The sequence below is a fragment of the Talpa occidentalis genome, unplaced genomic scaffold (genome assembly GCF_014898055.3).
Source record: "Talpa occidentalis isolate TD23 unplaced genomic scaffold, MPIMG_talOcc4v2.1 talOcc4.6, whole genome shotgun sequence".
Lineage (NCBI taxonomy): Eukaryota > Metazoa > Chordata > Mammalia > Eulipotyphla > Talpidae > Talpa > Talpa occidentalis.
In genome coordinates this window covers 47,999,822-48,021,457 of record NW_023604972.1, presented here as the reverse complement: position 1 = coordinate 48,021,457, position 21,636 = coordinate 47,999,822, and the positions used below count along the sequence as shown (strand labels likewise).

The following is a 21,636-nucleotide window of genomic DNA, read 5'->3' as shown; positions in this document are numbered from 1 at the left end:
TCAGAACTACCAACCACAAGGAAGGAACATGGAAACAAAGAGTTCAAACAAACTTAACCATGTTTATGTGGAATACACATAAACAAAGAAATTATGTTTCTGCTATGTCTAAGGAAAGTTAGAAAAAACTGCATGTATATTATTTCTCACAATTATCTTTCCTGTCATATGAAACATTTTCTACTCATGTCTCAATCACATAAAATAATATCTCCATGATGTTTCTTGGATAAAACCAAAATATATTACTGAAAGTCTTAGGGGTAGTATATTTTTCTTTTATAATAAGGTTTTAATTTGACTAGAACACAAAGCTCACAGCAAGAATTGAATCATCTGCTCTTCTGATCCTTCTATGTGGTTAGCAGCTCTGATAATTATCAAGAATAAAAATCCCCATCAAAGGAACATATAAGAGTTTTGCAAAAGTTGAAAGGGTTTCTTAGATAGTTCCCTGCTAATCACTACAGAGTTTTCTTATATGGCATAGGAAAAAATTACTTGGGGCCATTTGTGGCATATTAAGCACTCTTCATTATTTCTAAGTTTCAAATATACAATATTTACTTTATATCATGGAAATTAAGCCTACATATGGAGAAAATATTCACTTTATCCTTCTTATTTGAACCAGAGGTTTTTAGCTTGTTATCCATGTGTAGAAGTGTACCAGATATCCCAACATATGATCACCAACTCTTTCCCTTCTCTGATAGACACAAACAGGTTTGATTTCTAAAGTAATGCAATATAAAAAGTCATTTTCCTCTACATCTTTTGTGTTATCAAAATAGCCATAAAAGTCCACATTTATAATTGCAGTTACAAGATAATTTGCCTTTCTTTTTTTTTTTATCCTGTTTTGGGGGTGTTGGAATTAATTAGACTAGACTTGTAATATATTTTTTACTTAACCTACTTACAATTTCATGATTCATCATATGGTACAGTAGCTACTTATGTCTCAAACTATAATTACTGACATTCCTATTTAATGAAGTTAGATAAAATGTTTTTCAACTGTTAGTTTCTGTTCTCCATTTATTTAAAAAAATTTTCAGAAAAATGTAGACCCTAGAAATTCAGTGTAGCTCAATAATCTCAGTTGCAAACAACAGTATCCCCTCTGGCTAGGTTAATCACAAATGGAATTTATCAAAAGATCTTAAATAATTCATAGAATTTCCAGGAAGATCAGAAATCCAAATGGAGAAGCTATGGAAAAATGCTCAATCATACTGAATTGATTGCTTTGGTGAAAACAATATTTCCTCTGCACTTGACCAAAACAATGCAAATTTTGCAGACTACACAACTTAAATAAAAAATACTAAGACTAGATTCCAAAGAATTCTCCACTTCAACCCCAAGAATTAGACACTTTATATACCAAAAGAAGTATTCTAAATGATGTGCTTCCTTTATCTTTGAGCCCTCCAAGTCCAAATCTATTGAAAATTCACAAATTAGTCAAACTGAGGTCATATATTTATGTATTAGCAGCAAGAAAATATAGAAAAATGATCCCTCACCTCTACTTTGGGAAATGTTCTGTTTTCTTAGATTCTATATTTGACACACATTAGTCACAGGACCAAATTAACACCCAAAATCATTTACATCTCCCCTGTGATCCAGCTTTTGCAGGCATATCAACATCGTTTCAAGAACACTCCAAACAGGGCCTCCCCAGTGGCGCAGCGGTTGAGCGCTGGGTTGCGAAGCTGCCCGCAGCCTCTGCAGTGCCGGTTAGATCCCCGGCTGCTCCCCGGCCACCGGAGGAGGGTCCCACATGGCGCGCAGACCTCTCCTGCCGCCCGCTGCTCCCCTCAGCAGCGTACCTCGGTCCTTCTGCCTGCTCTGCTCCCCGCTCTGGCTCTGGTGAATTCTCTCACCCTCCCGCGCTTCTGACTGTACCCAGTGCTTATATAAATAAATAAATAAAAATAAATCTTTAAAAAAAAAAAAAAAACCACTCCAAACAACTGCAAACCATAATCCCAAACACTTCCTTTATTAAACTTTCACATATTAAACCAATTTTTCTGCTGTCCTAAGTTACCCACAGTCAGGTACAAAAGAACTAATGACAACTTCTATAACTCAGAGTCTGCTGACATTGTCCAAACTAGGCAATCTCTCATCCAATGAAAACACAATAAAGGCTCTGGACCACGCTCTGCCCTCAATCATACTCTTCTCTCCTGATAAAACCTGGTGCTTCTCCATGTGGCCCTGCATTGCCTGTCCCCCTTCTTTCTCTTGAAAAATAAAAGTAATAAATTATTTCAGAAGCAATTATCTCCATGTCGCTCACCTTACTGTAGCTGATGATTAAAACAAAACCCAGGCTACAAATTTTAGAAGAGGAGTCCCAGACATATAATCTGAGGAACTGACCAAGTGCAAGAGGTCAGTATGATAACTGACCAGCATATCTAATAAGTAAATGAGACAGTTTTATTAGTGGAAGACTTTTCAGTTAATTAAATTTAGTAAGAACATTTGCAGACAAACTCTGTTAGACATATTTCAATGGAAAATCACCAATATGTTCTTTAAACTTATCCTCGAGGTGAATATGTCATTATAACTGTGAGACTGATGAAAAACCTAAGGAATTCACAGAAGATGTAAACTCTATTATCAGTTAATGCAATAAATTGTAAAGGCCATTCATCTAAAAGTTGTTGAAGATATAGCACTCAATATTCTGTATTAGTTCTCAGAGTTACCTAGTAGAATAATTATATATACGTGTTTAAGTAACACAAAATAAAAAAATCAGAGAATCAGTATTTCTACCTAGTGTAGGAAACCATTCAGTGGCAGACTATGAAACCATCATGCCTTACAAATCTTTGATACTTCTATTTCATGACTAGATGCTTCCTGATTCATGGTTCACTTAATAAAAGCTGATATGTAAATAAATTGTGGAAAATTTTCTTTTAACACTACACTGAACTATCTATTGTACTTAATAGAAAGTAAATTTCTATTTGTTAAATTTGCTAAATGCTACAAAAATCACCAAAATATTCTAAAAGATATCTATCTGAACTTTCTAAATCTGACCTGATTCATTTATGAAATGAATGTCTATAATTTTTAAGTAATTTATATTCTTAAGGGAAGATTCCTAAAAAAAGAATTTGCTAGGTTTTTTAATCAATACTATGAAATCATTTTGTCAAAGGTTTGAAAACCAGGGATCAAAAAATTAGAAAAATAAGTCCTCTTTCGTCCCACCTCCCAGAAATGATCATTTTTACAGTGCAGGGCAGGAACTTTAAATATACAGAAGAATGTTAGTCTCCTTTCCTTTATTGATTATCAATAATTGATAATGGTATTCTATCCCGGGGATCATAGTATTAGCCTGAAAATTCTTCAGAGATGGTACTAGATCCATATATAATCCCAATTTTTGAAAATAATACCATGCAATCTATTTGTTATTTTGTTTCTCACTTAAGAAGTCAAGGATATATTTCCAAGGTATGAAAGAGTCTTTTTGTAATATCACTTTGAAGAACAACTTAGTAATCAATTAAATGAGAGTGCTGCATTTTACTGTGGAAAACGTCCCTGGTATTTTGTGTTATAATAACCCTGTGATGAACATTCTTGGAACTTATGTGCATATGATGTGGAATTCACTTGCAGTAAAAGGTTACAGATAGTTTTGGCCAAATTGTTGTCTAAGGGTTTTTGAATTTTTTTTCTTGTTTTTGATTTTGAACATTAAAAATCTGTGGAAAATGACAGAAACTTATATTTACTCCAAAGAATATTCTCCAATATTTTTTAAATTTTCCCTGAGGGAGGAAGTCCAGTAGCTTTGTTTTCCCGACAGTTGAGTCTCTTCTATAATTAAAATAGCAAAGGGTACCCACTTTAAAAGAAAAAAAGGATTCAGTGGCAATAACTTCCTTTCTAACTTGAAGAGTCAAAAATAAGGTTTAAAGAAAAGACTGGGACATTCCAGTAAAAGAATTTATAAACAGGAATCCTAGGATTCCACACCTGTGCATACTAATAAATGTTAACAACATTCATTCAACTTTGTAAAGAGCATAAGATAGACAGACTTAGGGAACCATGCTTGCATACAATGTTTTTTATCTTTTGTGTCTAGTTAGGTAACCACTGACAGCTTCAATTACCCAACTACTATTATGCAAATGAAATTGAAGCCAGAAATCCTGCACCTGTGCTTGCCTCTGGATTTAATATTTCTAATGAGTTCTTAAATCCTGTTCTACAGACAAGCATGTGAGATTGTTCAACTCAGATTACAGTAGAGCAGGTGAAAAGCTATTCAAATGGAGACAATACTTTTAAGGAATTCAATAAGGCAGAGTATACATAGGGCTTAGACATTGTCAGATGGAAAATAGACACAACAAAAGTATAATAAATTATTAAGATGTTTGTTTGTATTGAGATGCTTGTGCCCACCAGGCACATTAATGCCCAGTAACATTAAAGAAATGAGAACAAAAAGGTAAGTTAAAGAACAGTATTTCACTATCCACAAGGTTTCTCTGTGTGGGAGGTCTTTGTACTCTTTTGGCAGCCATCCTAGGTGGAGCCATATCAGATTTGTTGTCCCTCAGGCTCTGTGAAGTTTTGTTCCTGTGTTAAACTTCCTGTGTTCAACTCAATCTGTTTGCAAAAATGTTTACTATGTTACTGCAATAAAAAAAGTATAGGTTTATGAATGCAGAAATGACAATAATAGTCGTTTAACATGCAATTAGCTCCTACTATGTGTCAGGATAAACAAAAGATTTCAGGGGATTTACATAATTTACCTATATTATGTCATTAAATCCTCACAACAAATAAATTAATGAGAAAAGAACTTTAATCTTGTTTTATAAATAAAGAAAACTGAGATTGAGCTTAATCAGCCAACTGGCCCAAGGTCACATGAATAAGGGACAGAGTAAGAGACAATTCGTCATCTATATAATGCTACAGAGAAGTAAGCTTTCCAAATGCACAAGTCAGAGTACTGCAAAGAAATAATAACAAAGTCAAGAAGCTTATTATGAACTAGATGCTATTGTTAATTATTATAGCAACACCGCACTGATTAATCCATTATAAACTTCTTCATGATGCTAAAAATCATGTTCCCTTCTGATATTTTCCCAACACATAGTAGTAACATATCTAGTAAATTGCCACATTCTTAATATTTTATTTTATATAATTCTTACATCATTTTTCATCTTTGCACAATGTATGCATTTTCATTACGGTTATATTCCCCATACAATTGCACCCCCCCCCCTTATTTTGACTCTAGTCCTTCCTTTCCCCACCCCTCCCTTCACTTCCCGCCACCCCCCACCATAGTGTGTCTCTGGTTTCTAGTTGCTTGTTGATTTTGATTTTTACCTTGTACTGATTAGTCTTTTCCCTGGTCTCTTATATAGGTTTTCTAAATTCCTGCTATGAGTGAGACCATCCGGTATTTTTCTTTTTCTTTCTAACTTATTTCCCTGAGCATGATCCCTTTTAGCTCCATCCATGTTGCTGTAAACTGCATGTTTTTATCTTTTTTGATTGCTGAGTAATAGTCCATTGTGTATATGTACCACATCTTCTTGATCCAGTCATCTATTTTTGGGCATTTGGGTTGTTTCCATAGCTTAGCTATTGTAAATAGTGCTGCTATAAACATAGGGGTGCAGGTGCCCTTTGGAATTACTGTTTCTGTGTCCTTTGGGTAAATACCTAGGAGTGGAATTGCTGGATCATATGGAAGCTCTATGTTTAGTAGGTCCAGAAATCTCCACACAGCTCTCCATAGTGGTTGGACCAGTTTGCACTCCCACCAACAGTGCAGGAGAGTTCCTTTTCTCCACAACTTCACCAACATTTGTTGTTGCTCGTTTTTTAATATGTGCCATTCTCACTGGTGTAAGATGGTATCTCATTGTAGTTTTGATTTGCATTTCCCTGATTACAAGTGATGTTGAACATTTTTTCATATTCCTGTTGGCCATTTGCATTTCTTCTTTAGAGAAGCCAGAACCAACAGAGGGATGAATAACAAAGAAAGAAGGTCAAATAAAAAAAAAGTTATTAAAAAAATAAATAAATAAAACCAGAGGAAAGACAAACACAATGGCAAATACAGATGCTAACATATCAGTATTAACTCTAAATATAAATGCACTAAACTCTTCAATAAAAAGACAGAGTCACAGACTGGATTAAGAAACAAAATCCAACCTTTTGCTGTCTCCAGGAAACACATTAAACTACAAAAGACAAAAACAGACTCAAAGTTAAAGGATGGAAAACAATACTACAAGCAAATGGACCAAAAAAGAAAGCAGGAAGAGCTCTACTTATATCAGATAAAACAGATTTCAAACTCACAAAGGTAAAAAGAGACCGCAATGGTCACTACATTATGATCAAGGGGACAATACTTCAAGAAGAAATTACACTCATTAACATATATTCAATTGCAATTTTAAGATGATTCAAGTCTAAGTAGGAAGAAGAGGAAAGGCAATAGGGTATCTTGTAATGCTCACCCTTAAAAAAATCTTTCTGAGTCTCTTAGTGCACCTACATGTTCTTGTCTCTTACATCTTAATGATCAGAATTGAGTCAAATGGTCACATCTAACTGCAAGTGATGCTGATAAAGTGAGTGCACCTTGACCAAATCAGAGATCTACTTTTTAATGAAAAAGAAGAGAATGGACATTAAAGAGAACACTCATTTGCTTCTTGCAGAATGGTTTTTCTTGTCTGGTTTTTCTTGGTAGATTTTCAAAGATGATAAAAGAGTATAATTTATTATTAAAATTATAATTCTAAATTGGAAACTATGTTATCAGCTGCAGGTGGTACCTGGAATCCTAGAGTGGCAGTTGAAAAGAAATCTTAGAGCCATAAGTTAAAATATTAAGAGAGTAATATTAGCAAGCACTTTATTTCACATTTAAGAAACACTTAAAATTATGTCCTACACATTAAAGAAAAGATGTGAGAACTGAACTGTAAAGGTAAAAATTTTAAATAATTCGTAATTTCTTTCTTCCACTCACATTTCACATCCATTTCATCAAGAAATTTTTTGAAGCTCCATTCAAAATATGTCTGGAGTCTCCTTATCTCCTACCTACATTTTGAAATTGTCTTTTAATGGATCTTCCCATTTCTTCCTCTGACTCTCAACACAGCAGCCACAACTACACTTACAAAACACAAATAATTTTTGCCTCTGATTTATACTATTTCCAAGATTTCAGCCTTTTTAAAACAAAACCCTAGGGCCTCCCTGGTGGTGCAGGCAGTTGAGCGCGGCACTTTGAAGCTGTCTGCAGCCTCTGTAGTATGGGTTCCATCCCTGGCCAGCCAGGGAGATACCTACATGCCATGGCAGATCTCTCCTGCCTTGCCTGCTGCTCCCCTCAACAGTGTATTTCAGTCAGTCTGCCTGTTCTGTTCCCTGCTCTGTCTCTGGTGAATCCTCTCACCCTCCTCAAGGTGTTCATTCTAGCCACACCTTGAATCACAGGTCTACTTCCAGGTCTTTGCTCATGCTTTCACTCCACCTGGAGTATTTCCTCTCCCAAACTAGTTTTGCTTTCTTCTTCACTTTCATTTTATCTCTTCTTAACTATCATCGTAACTATTAAGCATTGCTTAACACCACTAGTGAAATATAACAGCACACTACTCTTGCTCTCCTTGTCCTAACTCTCCTGATTTTCACTATCTCCATTTCATGTATCCTCATGAAATATACAATACATTGTCAAATTACTTGTTAATGACCTCTCCCCTCCACAGAGCAAACTCCACAAAAGAAGCTAAATTGGTAATCGGTGAATCCTTATGCCTGGGATATCACTGGCATAGGAGATACTCTAAATATTTGCCAAATAGTTTAATGGACACCCTTATTTAAATTAAAAAGGGGAAATTCTTATAGTTCAGGAGTACAAATAATGGATTGTAGAAAAATTAAATGACTTTCTTTTTTACATAAAATTTCTACAAATGATATACTCCTGAAAATGTGGCTTTGGTAGGAGGGTAACCTTACTATTTTAAAGTACTTTCAAATCATTTCACTGGATTGTTTCAGGAAAAAGAAACAAAATACAAAATAATGCTAAATGAAATCTCAAATATTAACAGGCTATATTTTGCTACTCTTTGCATTTCAAATTTTGAAACACTATGATCAGTTTCACATATATTTTCAAATATTTTTGTGATGTCATTGCAATCAAATCCCAAGGCAAACATATGGTAGTTCAAATCCCTGTGCACTTCATATAAATATTTTTATCACACTAGTGAATGAGTAACCTCCTTTGCTAACACACATGCATTTTATAAATTAGTATTTTTATTCTGTAAGGAAAAATATTTCAACTTGGTAATTTATACAATTTCTGCCCTTGGATAACATTTATTTTTCCCCTACTGTCTTGAAATAATGTTTTCCAAAAAATATCTTAAGCATTTAAATTTTTGTAAAATATTTTAAAAAAGATAAATCCAGGGCCTCCCCGGTGGCGCAGTGGTTGAGTGTTGGGTTGCGAAGCTGCCCACAGCCTCTGCAGTGCTGGTTCGATCCCTGGCTGCTGGGCGAGGATCCCACATGGCGCGCAGACCTCTCCTGCCGCCTGCTGCTCCCCTCAGCAGTGTACTTCGTCACTCTACCTGTTTTACTCTCCGCTCTAGCTCTGGTGAATTCTCTCACCCTCCCATGCCTCTGACTGTACCAGCACTTGTATAAATAAATAAATCTTTTTTAAAAAATCCATTTTCTTTTATTTCCATTAATTTTTGTGTAATTTGCTTTTCTTTCTTTGGCCCACAGGTCTAACCCTGCCATTTACTGTGTCTACAGATGCCAATGCTAGATTCCCTTTATCCCTCCTACATGTTCTTACAATCTACCTGTTGACCAAGAAATGGAAAACACTGTATCTTAGTAGGGAGTTAGCAGACATAGGTAAGCAAAGAATCCTTAGTCTCTAAGCACACAGAAAAGGAAAAAATGTATAGACATATCAGTTCAAAAATAGTTTTTTAAAGTAATTCTCTGCTAAAATTCAGTACAAAAATGTGTTCATGGTAGCCACTCAGACGACTAAACTGATTCATAAGATCTAAACAGTCAAATAACTCTGCTATGAATGAGTGAATATATCAGAACAGACTGAGAGAAAATAAAACAATCCAAGAAATAAATATAGTAGCACTCAGAAATTTTTAAAAATCCAGTAATTTAGTTAATGCTTAAAAAATAAGGACATAATTTGTTTTATATAATGCAATATACAATCTACTGATGAACCAGGGAAGATTTCTCCAAAGCTTTACATGACTAAACTAAGACCAGAAAGGTTTTTTTTGTTTGTTTGTTTGTTTGTTTGTTTGTTTGAGATGGAAAAAAGAGGAAGAGGAAACAGCCCACGCAAAGGAATGAATAGAAGAAAATGTGGTGTAGTCAAATTACAAGAGAGTGACTGGGACTTGAAGAATTCAGCAAGAGAAGAAAGTTACTACCAGATTACAGAGGAAATAAAACTAACTGAACTGTTTCATCGAGTTTTAGAAAGATTATTTTGGTAATAGATGGAGAATAGGTTGACATATGGATATTGTGCAGGCAAGTCAAGAAGTCTGTGGGAGTAATCCAAGCAAGATAGTAGGATGACCTGAAATAAGATGGTAAATAAATATAACTCAAAAGACAAATGCATAATAGCATTCATTGTAGCACCCTTCACAATAGCCAAATTACAGAAAAAACCTAAATGCCAAACAACAGATGAGTGGATTAAGAAGATGTGGTATATACGTATATACACACAATGGAATACTACTCAGTCATGAAAAAGAAAACATTTACAACAACAAGGATGTGATTTGAGAGGATTATGCTAAGTGGAAATTCAGAAGAGTAAGATAATACCACATGATTTCACTTACTTGTGGAATATTAAGAGAAAAATAAAATCCTCAGATCCCGACAATATAATGTTATTACCAGAGAGGGTAAAAGGGCCAAAAATAGGATCAATTGGTTGATGGTGGATGGTGACTGGATGATTGGTGGTGAAAAATTGTAATCTTAGAATCTATACAGTGTTGTAAACTAGTATTACTTTGGTAAAAGAAAAAAAATTAAAAAATAACACACGTTTAAAAAAAAATACAGTGAGTAAACAGAATTGAGTGTATGTAGGTTCGATAAAGCTGTAAAGGAAGTAGGATTTAAGAATTGTTTGGGTAGTCCCCAAAATAGGGAAAATCATAAGAGTAAGGGAGGGCTAATGGTCTCTTTCTTAGGATGCTGGTGAGATGACACTGATACTATTTACTAAAATTTAAATGAGATTGTGAGAGAACAGGATGAGTTTAGTTTAGAATATACTGGCTTTGCAGTTACAGTAGGATGTTCAAAGAAAGAATCTTTGTTTCTTTTCATCCAGTTTGTGAGCAAATCCTACTGGTTCTGACTTCAAATATATCCAGAATCTGAACTGACCACTTCTCATCATTTCCTCTGCTATTAACCTAGTCCAAGCTACCACCATCTCTCTCTGTGATTGCTCCAGTATTCTTCTAATTGGCCTCCTTCCCTTCTCCATTATCCCTTTACAATGGATTTTCAATGCAGCAGCCAGAATCATCCTTTTAAACTTAAGTGAGATTGTAGCATTGTCTTGCTCAAAACCCTTCCAGACCTCTCATCACAGACAAAATAAAATCCACAGTCCCTGGCATTGCCTCCAAACTCATGTCCCCACCCTCACCTCTACCCCTATCTTGCAGATTGCATCTCTATGATCCTCTTACTGTTCTCCTTGCTAGTCATCAATTATGTCAATCACCTCTCATCTCAGGAATCTACTTGTTCCCCCTACTGCCTGGAATACACTGAGTTAGATATCTTCATAGCTTGTTCCTGTCACTTTATCAGAGAGGTTTTTCTTGGTGAAGCTATCTAAAACATCACCCTGTCCCTTTCTGATAGTTTCATCATCTGTATCTTTTTCATAACACTTATCACTACTAGTCACACATGTGACTCTATCACGCATGTAATTATGTGTTGATTGCCTATATCCCCAGGGAATGTGAAATTTATTTTTTAAAAATGGTCTGTTTTGATAGCTATTCCTATCACTTGGAAAAGTTCCTGTTATATAGAGTGCTAATTAAACATTTTAAACTAATTCAAGTGGAGATATTCAATAGGCAGTTAAATATAAGGGAATGAAAAGATCCTAATAAACTTGAAATATAAATTTGATGGTCCTGCATTATAATAATTAAATCCATGATGGTGAATGTTTCCCAAGTAGGAGAAACTTTAGCATTTAAGTGCAAGGCAACTGCAGAAGAAAGAGACTAACACACAGAGGTCTCCCAAATCTGCATGTTGGGGGTTCCATTTTTCTCACAGAGTTCATTTTCATATGTTTTTAGTGTTTCCAGATAAATCTCTACCTAACAACACGAAAGTGCCCCTTCTAAATGATTCTTCTCTCCCACATTTAGGTACTTATCTTTCTCCCCCCTTTTGGTAGGGTATAAATACATAGATATCTAAATATTCCACATAGTCCACTATTATGTGGAATATAAAGAAACAGTTAAGGGACAGACAAGAACAAACTCTTGAGTTCTGACTGAAAAACTGAAGCCTATAAGAAAAATAGAGTTGGGAGGTGAGTAAGCAAAAGGAGGAGGGTGTCTCATGGACTATCGTGAAGGACTATGAATACTTTGATGGTGGGCAGAGGTGCAGTGATATACATCTGAAGAAGTGTGCATGTGTACTCCTAAAACATAAACTCTAGAAAACAAACCTTACCTCAAAACATATTACCAAGTACATGTTTAAGAACTACATATTATGGATGATTTCATTTATAGGAGGAATATAAAGGAATCAAATAAGGGACCAAGAGAAAAAAATAACAATAAAAACACAACAAAACAACAATAAAGAGACAACTATAATCAGAGACATTCTGCAGGGGAGGGGGGAGGAGAAGGATCAAAACATGGGAAGGAAGAGCACAAGGGACTATGGTGATGGTGCACGGGTGAATTGGTGGTGGAAATTCTATGGGAACTACACCTGAAAAGAAAGCTACATTGTTAAAAAAAAAAAAAAAGGAACAATGATGTAATGTTTATAGAAAATTAAAAAATAAAAAACGAGATATTAGACTCTGCATGTCTATATTACTGGACTGGGAACTAAAAGAATATATAAGGGATGATGTAACAGAAGAGCCAAGTGAACCCATTTTGTCATGCCTATTATTTATGTCAGTGATTAGTTTTAATAGAAAAAATCATATAAATTCTATTAATACATACTACATCAAAATCACAAATCTTAGAGACCAAAGACAAAGTCTCTGGCATTTATATTAATGCATTAAAGAACTTATTTAAATTTTGAAAATCTATATGCACTGTGAATATCATTTGGTCTTAGCAATGAGGAGGGAAGTCAAACCACTAAATTTTCTAATGATTTTTAGTGAATATAGATTTTTTTTATATCTGTACAACCCTACATTTCCAAATTATAGCATTAAAGTCACATCAGGGGACAGGGGCCACAAATTTTGTCTGGTGGCATCTTTGAGCTCACCAAGTATACACCAGGAGCAAAGTTCGCTCTCCCAAGCTAAAAAAATTTATGGACAAAAAGTTACCATTGAAATTAAATGTGATAGAAATGCCCAAGGAATACTATGAGGAGTTGACCCCATTATGTATCTTGTGATAGATGAATGTGTGGAGATGGCAACCAGTGGGCAATGGAACAATAGTGAAATTGTGGTAAAAGGAGGAAATAGTATCATCATGTTAGAAGACCTGGAACAAGTATAAACACTGGCTCTGTTCACCAGAGAAACCAACTGCTTCCACTGTGCCCTATCCACAGCATCTTTTTACTATGATATAAATTCTGGGCCGTGTACATTTTCTCACAGAACATTGTTTGTTAAACTTTTGTGAAAGTCCATAAAAAATAAATTCACAATTCACATCAGGTACTTCAATTATTTAACTGACACTTTGGGATTTGTGTAATTTCACTAAATAAGGTTTTTCTACTAAAACTAACCAACGAAATATTAGGTTCAGAAATTATCTGATGTGTTACTCATTTCAGATGAATTTCAGATGTTTTTAAAGTAAGTGAGGGCATCCCTTGTGGTTTACTTAACAAGATCATTAGTTTCTAGTATAAGCACCATAACTGTAGTTTTATCATTCTTTCCATTGGAAATATAGTGCCATATTAGGTTTGACAGAATTTCATTGTCTGAGCATCAATTACAGCACAGAGAGTACATATCTGTTCAAGACTGTAGAGTGGGAAAAAAAGAACAGGGTATAGAACTCAAAACTTTTGATTCCTACTCTGTAACTACTTGCCTGTGGAATTTTTCTGAGTCCATTGTACTAGTTACTGTTTGTATTTCCTTTTTTATGATTTCTATCTCTGTAAATTTCTTATTTTTAGCATGTATTGTATTTTCAATGGTATGAATTGTCTTTCTGTGTTTTTCTTGCAGGTTACTGAGTTTCCTTAAAACAGCTATTTTCCATTCTCAGTTGAGTAAATTGTAGGTCATCATATCTTTGGGTTCTGTCACTGGAGTATTTGACCCTTTATTGATGACCAGTTTTCCTGATTCCATGTTCCTTGCAGTTTTGTGTTACTACTTTCATATTTAAGGTTAGAGTCACCTCCTCCAATCTTTATTACTGCCTTCAGGGGAGAAATACCTTCCATCAGTCCTGTTGGAGATTCTGAGACTTTCACAGACCTGTTAAGCCTATGCCTGCTCCACATTTCTTGCTCCCTCTTGTGGTAGAATTCTCAATTTTGTAGGTCTCTAGATCCTACAACACAGAAGGCTGGTGACTGATAGCCTCTCCTTTGTTTTCCTAAATATGGTCCTAAGGTTCAAGTTTATGGTTCCCCCCTAGCTTTCAGACCAGGCCTGCTTTCTCTACATGCTCCCTACCCTTCTACCAAAGCTTACTCCTCCTGCTAGGAGACAAGCATAGGGACCCAACAGCAGAGTGAAGAGAGGTATATGAGACATGTAGCCACTGGGGGTGCCCATGAATCAGTTGGAGAGATCCAAACTCAGGCCTCATTAGTGGATCATAAAAAGGCTTCCTTTTGGAGTTCACTATGCAGCCACCAGCAACTGCACCCCTTTAATACTCTCTGAGAAATCTTGGCCCCATTCTCATGATCACTTTCCACCCTCAGTCACGGAGCATCAATTTAGGGCGATAGATATTGTGAGAGAGAAAGGAGTCTCTTTGGCAATGTTTTGCACAATTACAATAGCTGGACATTTATCCACCAGCTCTCTCCTGCAGAAGAAATCATGGCCTGAACAGTCATTTAGCCCTAAATTGCACCATTCTAGAGGAGAGGATGATGTGGGCAGTCAAGCCATTCTTTTTATTCACCCCTATGTGTCCAAACTTACTTTTTTTTTTTTTGCACCAATAAAGTGTTGGATTTTATCTGGATAAAGGAAGGAAGGACTTCCATAAAGCTCTCATCTTTCTGTGACTTCTCAAGTCAGTGTTCACCAGGTCCTCCCAGAACACTGTCGAAAGGGACTGGAGCTAGTTCACAGGCTACTGCAGAGTTCATTGCTGGTAATGAGAATTGTCAGCCTATTAACCCATGTGCGGGTGGGTGATGCTTTTCCCAGGTCCCTAATAGTGCTAGATTCCCCCAAGGCACTTTTGTTTGTGAGCGAATACTAAAGTTTTGTTGTATATGTGTGACTGGGAGCTGGTGGTAGACAAAAACCAGAAATATCTTATGCTTCTTTTATACTGATACCAGTACCTACTAGGGAAGTGTTTGATACTTCCATGTTAAAGGTGAATGGGTGGGACCTCCCCCGTGGTGCAGAAGATTGAGCGCAGCCGCTGTGAAGCTGTCCACAGCCTCTGCAGCACGGGTTCGATTCCCACCCGGACAGGGAGAAACCCACATGGTGCAGCAGACCTCTCCTGTCTTGCCCGCTGCTGCCCTCAGCAGTGTTTTCAGTCCATCTGCCTGTTCTGCTCTCTGCTCTGTCTCTGGTGAATCCTCTCACCCTCCTGCACCTCTGGCCTGTACCAGCTCTTGTATAAAAAATAAATGTTTAAAAACTAAAATAAAAAATAAAAGTGAACGGGAAGATACTAAAGAGAAAAATAGATCCTACACAATAAGTAGATTTTCTCCAGTCAATCAGAATAAAGTATAACCCAACCTAGTGTGTCAGAGAAGGTTATCACATAAGGAATATTGATCGAGAAAACAGGGCTCTGTGAATTCTTAAGATAATGCCCCTGGATATACCCCACCTAGCTGGTACGGTCAATATTTTGGTGCTCAGAGAAGATAAAATAAGTTTAAAATACCCCACCCAGAACAGTGTTTTAGCCAGGCTTGTTTTTGTTTAGTTGTGCAACATAAGATAATTAAACAAACATGCTAATACACAAAACAGAATAAACTTATAGGAAACTAAATAAAGAGCTTTAAAGTCAAAATATGCCTCCTAAACCTATTTCAGGCTCTTCCATGAGCCCCCAAACTAAAGAATGGAGATCATGCTAATGCAAAAGGAGTAGAAAGACTTCTATAGCTGTCTCTGTCTTGACCTACCACAATTCTGATGCCACGTGAATCATGAGATTATGTGCTCAGAACTCAAAATTAAGTTTCAGGTATGGACTGAGAGTACAGGGCTCTTTCGCATTTTACTTTTGTAATTTCTAGGCTGTGATCTACATTTGTTGGCCCACAATTTGGGGCAGTTGTATGATGCTGACACATGTGGCTATGATCATCTGAAAGGTCTTCATTTTCTAGGTTTGACCAGATTTTCACCTGATTTCACCATGACACACCATCACGCTCATTCTCAACTTCTTGAATATGATGGTTAACTTCTTGAATATGATGCTAATTTTTCATATTGGTCCCTATATTCAAATTTACTTCATTGTTTTTAGTCCATTATGGTCTACCTTCCAGTGCTTTATATTCTAAGCAAAATGTATTAACTATTTCTCAAAGGTTCATATCACTGAAAATATACCTGTTCAATAAGCTGTGCGTTTTCTATGTGCTAGTAAATATGCTAGGCAGTGAGGTGACAGTCTTGAAAAAAAGATGATTTCTACTTAATCTACAGTGTTTGCAAACTTCTGACTCCTTTACAGTTAAGTCTTGCGGTCTATAGCACCAGCTCATCTATCCTGTTGTTTCATCCACATAACTTTTCAACATTCACTTTATTGTATGCATTAGCGTGTACTCATCTTTTAGCCTGTTATGCCCTCCTATACGTAATTCCTAAGGAAAGTTCTATTAACTCTTTCAAGACTTAGCTAAAATCCCAACGTAGGCCATTGGTAAAAAATTCTGAACCACCTGAGGGTGTGAGACTCATATATATCAGAACAAGAATGCCTGATGACCATGTAAAGCCAGCACACCTCACACAGTCCTATTACCTTTCCTTGGTCACCACCAAGGTATAAGTTTCTTTAGTTACTTTCTCTCTCTTAAATTCATATCTCCATACTGTTATGCAATTCCTCTCATATGACCAAGCATTTCAGTGTTTTCCTTCCTCTTAGAACACTGTACTTACCCCCACCCAAAAAACACAGTGAAAAATAAACTGACCCACATTCTGAATAACTTCACTAAATTTTTCCTCTATGCTCTTGCCTTAATCCAACCCTGGTTCTCTCATGTCAAGTTTACAGATTGATTCGTTTTCTCCTATTTATTTTATGCTGGATTCAGGATGAGTAGTTATCTCTGTACTAAATTTTCAATGGTGCTTTGAATCTGTATGCCTACACAATTCTGGAGGAATCTTTGATCTTTGAAGCTTTATGCAGTACTCCAGCTTCCTACCCTCTATCAGTCCTTGTTATTACTTTTCTATCAAATCTCTTAGTCTTCCCCCACAGTCACTGAAGTCTCTTGCACATCTCTCAGCATCATTTTCTGTACACCAACTTCTAATATCTTCTTGAGTGTCTTCAAATTCAAATAGCACAATTTTAATCTCTCAGTTCTATTGCTATCATCTCTCAATGACCCTCACCTTTACTCACTTCACCATACAATTATTGTGTCCACATTCTGGGTCCTTTAACCCTATTAACTAATTCACTGCCAAGCAATTCAAAAAACAACAGCTATCCATTATTCTATTTCTGCTCCTCAGTTTTTCCCCACTAGTACCAGGTCTTAGATCTTAGTAAAGCACCTGATTTCTAAATTCTTTTACTTCTTTTCAGTAATTTATTCTTCTAATTGTGGTAACATCAGGATTCTTACCATAGAGTATAGAGTAGCTGCCACCAAAGCACCCATAGTCCACTGTGCTCCCTTCCATTTGTTATTACACCTCCCCAATTTGGATGATTCAGTTCTATAGTCAGTTGTCAAGGGTCAGCTTTTAAGGCTGTCTTTCTCTGGTTCTTAGTTTGGTTTCTCTACATTCCACATGTTAGAGACACCATCCAGCATTTATCTTTCTCCTTCTGACTTAGGTCACTTAGCATTATCTCTTCCAATTTTATCCATGTTGCTACAAGTAGCATGAGTTTATCTTTTCTGACTGCTAAGTAATATTCCACTATGTGGAATACCACATCTCTGGATCCATTCATTTGTTTTGAGCACTTAGGCTGTTTCCATATCTTGGCTATTTTTAATAGTGCTGCTAAATAGTGCTACTCTTTCTCTTTATCAGGTATCCTAGTCATGTCTCCCCTTCCTCTCATATTCAATTCCATAGTTCAGTATATCAATCACATTATTTCCATGTCCTCAAAACCTCTGCTTGTTCTTATACTACACTCTCACTGATTTGAGCTGAAATATCTTCTATATATAGACTTCTATATATAGACTATCTTTCTATATATAGAAATATCTTCTATATATAGACACTGCTTTTGCTAGACAAAAGAAACAGTACCTGTCAATGTCACTATAAATATGTTACCTCCAATACCAAGAGCTCATTCACTGCCATGCAATAATATTTCTAGTTTTCACTAGAGAATACTTTCTTCCAACTACCCATGTATATATTTCAAAACGTGTCTACTCATCTCACAGTTCTGGTTATATTCTTGTTCAATACGAAATAATAACCTTAACCCTACGCAGCAAAAAAATAAAGCCAATAGACTTAGTGCAGTTTTCAGTCACCAAATCTACAAACACTGCATGTGTGTTTTCTTTCTTCTGTCCCGTTGGGAAATGGTATTTGGTAGTGTGGATTATATCTCTGACCGTTTTCTCGGGGTCCTCACTCTGGTAATTATATTTGTCTATCTTCACTAGGCTTCTCATAAGCATTTCAACATCCTCAAATCTTCCTGATCTAAAAACAGGAATCCTTACTCAATCCAGTTTCCTTTTGATGCCACAGTCATAATTTTGAAATCGCTTCTGTTCCCAGGCTTATATTTAGATATCTCTTATTTAATTTCCAGCAAATTGTGAAAATATATATTTTACTAAAAAAACATCTCACCAAAGTTACAAAGTTATTTCTTCTTGTTAAAGCCAATGGAAATGTATGTTTGTCATATAATCTACACATTTGTTCCATAAATATTTATTGAACCCTTATTACATCAAATTAGGTGTTAAAGATGAGTTGTAAAAAAAATAAAATAAACACAGTTGCTGTCCTTGTATGAATTTTGATAGATAACTCTGATAAAATACCAACTGAGATAATAAATGCACTGAGAGGAAAACTTACTTAAGGAACTTCTTTATACAACCTTCTCAACTTGTTTTTAATTTATAACCAGAGTGCCTCACAAGATTAAGGGTGGCAAGTATTTCTTGATAGTCAGAAATGACTAAATTTCCAATTTCCCCATAGACATATTTTATTCCCCCATACTTTTGTATATGCTTTTTACTTATCTTCTTTCTTGTATCATGATTATATAAACATCTGTTATGCACACTTAACCATCAGGTCCTTCAGCATAAATTTTGTATTAAATTCTCATTTTGTTCTACAACTACACACCAGAGCCTGACACATATAAGATTTATAAAATATTGTTAAATGAAAAATAAAATATTGTTAAATGAAATATTAACAGATAATTAGATGGGTTACAACACAAGAATAATGATTGAGCATGAAGTCCACAATTACTACTAATCACCTCTCCCTCAACCCCTGCCACAGGAAAAGGAGTTTCATGGATCCTATAGATCCCATGAGGCAAAGAAATATATATTATCAGTTTGCATCCATAGAACAGCTGCTTCCATAACTCTCTAAACACTAATTTTTCTTTTAATTTTAATTAGAAAGATAAGCCAAACTTAACAAACACAAGAAATCTCAATGTGTCTTGATTACTGTCACATAAACTAATCATGAGCATTCTAATAGGGAAAACAATAGACAAATACACAAACTTTATGCAAAGACTTAGAGTATTCCAAATGCTGCCAAGTTTCGGTTAATTGTTTAAAAGAGAAACTGTGCCGTTAGAGAAAAAATTAGATGGAGAGTATAGCAATTATCTAGGAAATTAGATCAATTAAAGAACTTGGCCAATAATATTGGACATTATGTGGCAATATAGTGTGGAGAGCCATTTATTTCAATAAAAATCTGTTTTTTGACGATTTCATGTGTTAACACCTTCTATGTATTAAAATACTTCTATACACTTTCTTCAAGTAGTCACTTGCATCCCCCAAGATATTCTGCCTAATGGGAAAGTTCTTAGTGGGGACACAACAACAACTAATGTTTGGTTTGAGGTGAACTACCAAAGTCCATTGTGCTGCCTCCCCACTTTGTTCTTTGCCTTCCCCCACCCCTTCCCCACTCCCTCTGGTTGCTGCCATTCTATAGTCAGCTTGAAAGAGTTAGCTTTTTGTTGGCCTTATCTGACCCTTTCTTTTGCTTCTCTATATATAATGTGTAGTTACTGGCTATGTGTTTATATCCATTAGAATTTTTTTTTCTAAAACAGGACCGAAAATTACCCCCTTTTTAACATGTATAATCTATCTCAAAAGGTAGTTGAAACCAAGAGAAAGAGATGAGAAAAGTAGGGGGAAAAAAATCACCAGATACCAAAAGATATGGTCAGAAATCACAAGAAGCTTAAAGCTTAGTACTTTGATGTGACTCAACTGCAGCAGCCAGGGAGTACTGGGATTTAAATAATCATTTTAATTTGGCAGTGGTTAGCCAATCATCTTTTGGTAATTCACCTCAAACAGCACATTTTTATGCCAGTGATTCTCTACCTATTGACTTGAAGAGTTAAAAACTTAAAATTCTGATCCACTCTATTGCTGCACTTCTCTATTTCCATCATGGTATTATATACACTTAAGGCCTGTGATAATTATTGGCTACCTCTTAGTGATAATATAAAATTAACTTAAGTGTTCTTAAATTCCTGAAAGATTGGCATGATCAAAGATCAAAGCTTATACCCTTATGATGCAGTTCTCAAACTTTGGTTTCAAATTACTGTCTGAAAATTTCAAAATTTACTGACATCCCAAGCATTTCACCTCTATAATATGATATAATTTTTTAATCTACATTAAGCTGAAATCACAAGTGATCGCTCCTTGCTGTAACATAAGATGGAAAGTAAACTTTTAAGGGGCTCCAGAACAATTACTGATAGTTGGGGTTTTTTTTTGTTTTGTTTTGTTTTTTGAGTAGTTCTATAGTAGAAATTCACTGGAACTTCATTCCTTCATCATAGCAAGAAGTTCAATTATTTTATAGTATTCATCCTTCCATATTGTCTCTGTTCCTCCTTCCTTTTTAAATATAATTGAGTCAAAGTTTCTCAGCTAATATTTGAATGGAGTAATTCAATTAATTTCCCTTTAGCACATATCCATATTGCACTTAATCTAATAAATGTAGGAAAGGTTGATCAGACATTCTTCTAGTAAGAATTTCACTATTCTCCATACAACTTGGATGACTCAGGGAAAAAAGTGCTATTAGCTTATAATAAATTAATGTTTTAAAAAGTTAAGGAAGCTATCACTATTATCCATTCACTATTAGTTGTTTGTTGTAATAAAAGACATTTTGTGACATCTAGGGCCACCGTTCCAGAATCCAAGAGTTTAAATGTGACTGAAATTATTCTACAATGATTTCATATACAAAGAAACTATCTCACTGAGAAGATAAAATAACTTCCTCAAAGTCACACAGCAAGTAGATAAGCTGGGATTGGAACTCATGCAATCTGATCTTAGTGTCCAGGCTCTTGAGCACGATCATATCTTACAAGAATGAATATTGGGGTTTGGAGGTGTGGGCCATTAACAGGTAGTTATAACCTGTTAGCTTTAAAGTCTGAAAATAAACATTCAAATTTGTATTTTATAAATTATAACTTCAAATGCTCCCTGATTGAATCTAATGGGAAAAAATGTAATTACATTGAATGTTTTATTTAAATATATAACTTTTAAAATAAAAAACATGTAGAACAACTCAACTAGTTTTGTACTTAT

General features: G+C 35.4%; 1 protein-coding gene and 1 pseudogene across 1 annotated transcript in view; one reads left to right on the top strand and one right to left on the bottom strand.

Annotated features, from left to right (window-relative positions):
• The window catches only part of CFAP299 (cilia and flagella associated protein 299), a 520,438-nt gene that overhangs the window by 369,822 nt on the left and 128,980 nt on the right, over positions 1-21,636 (bottom strand). The window lies entirely within an intron of this gene.
• On the top strand, positions 12,718-12,917 carry LOC119260719 (small nuclear ribonucleoprotein G-like; annotated as a pseudogene).